The 6000-nt window shown below is 38.6% G+C and overlaps 1 long non-coding RNA gene across 1 annotated transcript; it reads left to right on the top strand.

Annotated features, from left to right (window-relative positions):
* Positions 1 to 1240: 1240 nt before the first annotated feature.
* Positions 1241 to 5440, top strand: LOC126875376 (uncharacterized). Its single transcript, XR_007693389.1, has 4 exons — positions 1241 to 1374; positions 1563 to 1782; positions 2211 to 2764; positions 2861 to 5440. It is a non-coding gene; the product is annotated as an uncharacterized LOC126875376 (long non-coding RNA).
* The last annotated feature ends 560 nt before the right edge of the window (positions 5441 to 6000 follow it).

A 6000-nucleotide genomic window follows, 5' to 3' on the forward strand; every position in this document is an offset into this window, starting at 1 on the left:
TTCTCTTCTCTTCTCTTTCCTTCTCTTCTCTTCTCTGCTCTGCTCTACTCTTCGTCCGCTGTTCGTTCCTTCAGCCACGGCCGACTAGTAGTCGAGGAATTCGAGTTGCTATAAATCTCCCTTGACGGGCGCGATGCCAGAACGCAGTGGGGGGAGGGGGAAACGTGGGTTACGGAGGGCTACGAGCGTAGAGGAACGGGTGCCGATAGGATGGGCAGACGTAAAGGGAAGGGAACGCGCTTCAGCCGCACCAGGAATTGTAATAGTTTTGCTCGCCAGGGTTAACGCAGCTTACAAATCTACCCCGCGATGGGTAGAAAGAACTCGAAGGTCGCCACTTTTCGCAACTCCTCCCTTTCCTTGTAATCCTCTGTCCGCTGATCGCTTTTGTTAAGCTCCGGTCACCTGTGTCCATGCGAACGTGTTTCTATGAGTTTTGAGGGCAGAGGTTTGGATGAGATCGAATTAGATGGTTATGGTATCTTTTGTGATAGTTTTAATAAAGCATTGATTAATATGTTATAGTAATTCTATCGAAAATTGCATGGTATAAGAGTAGCATATGATTGCTTCAGTGTAAACTGTGGCAAAAGAAACTCGTCAAATAATTTTCCAGTATATTTTCTACCATTGTTATACTTCTTTTGGTTCTTACCTTAACTCTTAATTTCCTGACTTCTGCCATCCGCGTGTTTATATTTTTATTAATTCAATTAGAGGTTAGTTTATTTACCTGTAGAATGTTCAATATCGATGTACTTTCCCCATGTAAATACATATTTTTATTATTACCAATTTCTTACATTACACTTCTGTCATTTGTGTGTTTACATTTTTATTAATTCAATTAGAGCTTAGTTTATTCACCTGTAAGATGTTCAATATTGATGTATTTCTCCCATGTAAATACATATTTTTATTATTACCAACTTCTTACATTACACTTCTGCCATTCGCGTGTTTACATTTTTATTAATTCAATTAGAGCTTAGTTTACTCATCCGTAGAGTGTTCAATATCGATGTATTTTCCCCATGTAAATACATATTTCTATTATTACCAATTTCTTACATTACACTTTTGCCATTCGCGTGTTTACATTTTTATTAATTTAATTAGACTTTAGTTTATTCATCCGTAGAGTTTTCAATATCGATATATTGTGTTGGCAACTAAGTGATTCCGCATTTTGTCGTTAGGTGGTATTGACAAAATGTGCAATCACTTAGTTGCCAACTTAAAAGAAAGTAATAAACATGAAATCCGTATGAGTGAAAATTGATTCAATCTTCGTCGTCTGAGGGCCAAATAGTCAGCTTTATATACCAACAGAAGGCTTTTTACAGCATTGCAATAATTACATTAACTTAAAAGGTAAAATCGTTCGTATTATTTGAGAAAATTGTGACATGTAAGTGTAACTTATGTTACATATTATAGGTTGGCAACTAAGTGGTTGCGGGTTTTGTCAATACCACCTAATGACAAACTCTGCAATCACTTAGTTGCCAACCCAATATTCTTCCCATATAAATACATATTTTTATTAATACATATTTCAGTATATAAATTCAACAATGTGTGTTGTGTATCGATCTTTGTTTCCTGGTAGTCGTCTAGTTCTTCATAGTAGTACACCATTAAGTAAAAAACGCGAACGAACTACAATCCAATGGGGCTATAAGTCGCTGGCGATGAGGGTAAAATAGCAGCGAAAAGTTTGCAGGTGTCGAGCGAGTCGTCGCGGCACGTAAGCCAACAGACAGGTCCCGAGTTCATCAAGTAAGTTGAATTGAAGAAGGACTTGTTTTCTTTGGCTGCGATCTGGTCTTCCGATAAGGCGGTCGTGATTCGACCGCCGCTCTATCTCCTAATGACCCCGCGGTGAATTGCGGCCATCTTTAATTTGCCGATGTTACGTCGATAAAGTTTCCTTTCGGCGGTGGAAGCCTGCATTTCTCTGTTGCTTGTAAAACAACGATAGGGACATCGTTGACACGACAATTTCTCTTCTCTCGTTTATCTAATCTTATTGTAGTCCCCAAATTTTTCACATTCCAATCTCGTTTTAGTTTCAACGTAGAAAACAACTTACCGTACAAATTCCATATTTTCTTCCAATTTAAGAAACTTTTTATTGATAGAAAAATAAAAAAGAAACAACAAAATTGTACTTTTGCTACTGCTAAAAAATGGTAATTTCTTTTCAGATGCTGCCGTATCTTTCAAATAAACATTTATGGAACGATCGAAGGAAACAGGGAATAATTTTCTTTAGAAAATGCAGTCTAACCTTACCCTTCTTTCAACATTAGTTTCGCCAATAGTAAATTATGCGAGAAAGTTTGCAAAGCGTCGGAAAATCGGCACTTTTGATTTACGGTCCAAACGCTTTTGCTCGATTTTTGCGACAAGGCCGTGGAAATACATAGAAACAGATAGCAGTACAAAAGGAAGGGTTGTCATTTGCATTTGCCACGAGTGACCCTTTTCAGGCTCTCAACGTCCATCCATGGAAAAACGGAAATCAATTTGACCCGCTGCGGACCGCTTGCCAAGATTCCGTACACAACTTTACACTTTACGAAGTCTTGGAAATATTTCAAAATTTTCCAACTAAAACAGGGAAATGTTCTTCGATCATAACCTTGAAGATATAACAAAACAAGGGTACAAATACTTTTACGGACGATAACATATCCATCCTCTTAATATTAAATAATATTAAAATATTGAAAACCATGGAAATATCGGAGATATTAAGGTATTGTTCACAATCGCTAACAATTCTATTTTAATTAATCATTTCATTTAATAAATATTTGTCATAACCGCAGTATATTAAAATATGTATTTTTAGTCACCGGACATCAAACTGAGAAGACGAAGAAAAATGTGCTTATCGCGCTTCTTCTTTCCTGAGATCTCCGAACCAGACGTTCTAACTATTAACACTTCTTGCGCAATAGTAACGACGGCCTTCGTTTCCCATTAAGAAGCACGGCAATAAACAGGAGAAAAAGTGTTGGTTAAGACAGGAAGGTAGAGAATTGATAGATCGAGAGGGGTCCAGAGGCGGTAAAACGCGGTTGTAAATCGGATTCGCAGCGGGACCGTTATCCGAACCGATGTTACTGAACGGTACTTTTCTCCAAAACGGAGTACCGTCGTTGTATAACCGCGGCCTCGGGCATAAATCAATTAAATTATAAATTACTATACAGAAGTTGAGCAAAACGACCACCTGTTGAGGACAGCAACAGAGAGAGAGAGAGAGAGAGAGAGAGAGAGAGAGGGAGAGACAGAGAGAAGGTAGAAGCGAAAAGGGGGCAAGTAAGGGGGTGGGGGTGGTGAGGCCAGCTATCTCGTAAATTCTCCACTCCTGTCCCGCTGCTGTATCCATGTGTAGAAGTGTTTACTCCTTACTTCCTTTCTTCTTTCATCGTGATCTCCTTCTAGGAAGTTATTTACGAGCAGCCTATTGTTGCCACCTGTGTTACGAATGGTACGCTAATTGGACTGTTGCGTTTACCACCTTTGTTTCATTTGCGTACGACGAGTGGCGCCTTTAAATCAACTTAAACATAGCGTTTTTGTCGATTTAAAATTGAGTGACAGGTTAATTCCATGAATGGATACTAATGATTCGTTGATCGATGAACATTGTAATCTATTAGGGTAATATATGGCATTGTAATCTATTAGGGTAATATATAGCTTTAAATGTAGCTTTTTCAGTGATTGACAGTGTACGAATGTTGACCGAGAACTTTACAGAGACAACTGTCTGTGACAATCATCTTTCATCGAATCACTTTCCTGTCAAAGAGTTGCTACATTACAAGAGACTCGTAACGTAACTCGCTTCATCTTCCAGGATATTAAATTTCAATTTATTTCACGCGTTACGCGTGGCAGAAATTAATCAAGCAGAAGGAAAAGAAGTAGTTTTCTAGAAGAAATGAAACGAACCGGTAAGAAAGTTTGCTGGAAAATATTTTCACATGTAAATACGTACACGTAAATTCTCTTTTGCCAACAGAGTTCAAATTTCCAACTCTCAAGAAGGTCGTTTATGTTTAAGCTTTGACGCGGATTTGCTAGATAAGCGTATAATTGGGAATGCGAAGAAAGTAGTAGGTAGGGACATTGAGAGCTGCCAGGGATGATTAATTCTCGGCAGGAAAGCGCCAGACCCTTTGGAACTCGCTTGTAGCGCCCGCTCCACCCCGTCTTCTCTACCATTCCAACAACCCCAACCACCGTCACTTCGAACCTCCTCTTCGCTCCTCGCGTACACCCGACAACCCATACCCTCTTCAACCCTCTGAGCTGCTCTTACCACCAAGCAGACTTTCTCGTTTCGTTTGTTCTCCGGCCGTGTCATTCGTTATTACATCGTAGAAACTCGCGGATATTTGGAATTCCGAGTGACGTCTAAAGGCCGCCCTCGTTGCTTTAACCGGTAACCCGGCTTCTTACCGCTTGCGCGGCTTCTTTGTCTGTCTTGACTTCTTTTTTCTTGCCCTGCCGCACCAATTTCCCATTATTGTTAGTCCTTCCGTCATTTTAACACGGAGGTTTTCAAATGATTCTTTTAGGACAAGGACGTGGCTCGCTATAAGTTTGATAGTGGATTGATAGCTGGGTTATTGTTGGATTAATGTGTTTCTTTAATGAATTTTTCTAATTAGCAATAGAGAGATAAAATCGTTTACTATGAGTTAATCAAAGGATCTTGAAGATTTTATTGGTAGTCTGAATATTTAAGAATTTACAGTAAACGGTAATTCACTAGTTAAATAATAAACCAGAAGTTGACTTTTGTTGTTTTAATATTTAACGTTTCATTAGGTAAATAATGGAGTGTCAATCTAGTATTTAACGTTCACTAGTTAAATAATGGGAATTCAGAAGTCAAAATAATCTGTGTATTTTCAAACGCAATGGGCTGCCGAAGGTCCATAAAATTTTATAGCTGGAGTTTATCATCTTCCACGATAATCCGGAAGAATATTCCTTTATTTCGTATAAATTTCTTCTTCATCGAATAACAGTTTATCGAATAGCAGAAAAAACCAATTTGCATGCCATTAGATAACGTCATTGCCAACTTCAGGTACATGTGGAACAATTAACAAATTTGAAAATTTGAAATCTGAAAAGTAAAAAATTCAAAAATTTGGAAGTTATTGAAAAATAAATTTTGAAACATTTAGACTAAAATTTCAAACTTTCGCTCATTCAAGCAACCGAACACACAATTAACCCTTTAAATGCTCCGTTATCCGACGTTAAGCGTGAGCCCTGGACGGCCCACTCTTTACGAAGAAGCACACCATGGGCTGCGTATATTTCACGAGAGAACCCAATTGAGCAGACTGAATTTTCATTGCAAAATATATCGATTGTGACTAAAATAAATTATGTAGTGACCTGAAAAGCCTTAACAACCATTTATTTCATTAAGCAATAGTAACATGAACAATGTCAAAGTTTGAAATTATATCTTTTAAATTGAACATTTAATAATTTCGTATTGTATGGTAAATCTAAAGGCAGAGTTCGATACCTAAGCCAATGTTACATTTTTCGCATTGGTCTCTTTTCTTTCTTTTATTGGCCGTCTCTTTTATCACGCCACTTTAACGCCACTTTTAGCCTAAAAATGTTACGGTAAAAATGTTAGGTTATGTGAAAACGCATATATACGTTCATAGCGCTCAAAAGGTTAAAGTGCAAAACCGCACTCTTGTATTAGGTTGGCAACTAAGTGATTGCGGATTTTGTCAATACCACCTAATGACAAAATCCGCAATCACTTAGTTGCCAAGCCAATATCAGCGCACGAAGCTTCCGCCATACGTCTCCTTGTGGAATAGAATGGCGATGATCGTATATTCTGGTTTTCCCAGCAGCGTGTTGGTAAAATTTTTCCCCGGGTGTCTGGACGAGTAGAGAACGCGAGCGAATCCGGCGTGGGGCCGTGGACGGGGCAGG

Source organism: Bombus huntii, chromosome 18 (genome assembly GCF_024542735.1).
Source record: "Bombus huntii isolate Logan2020A chromosome 18, iyBomHunt1.1, whole genome shotgun sequence".
NCBI classification, from domain to species: Eukaryota; Metazoa; Arthropoda; class Insecta; order Hymenoptera; family Apidae; genus Bombus; species Bombus huntii.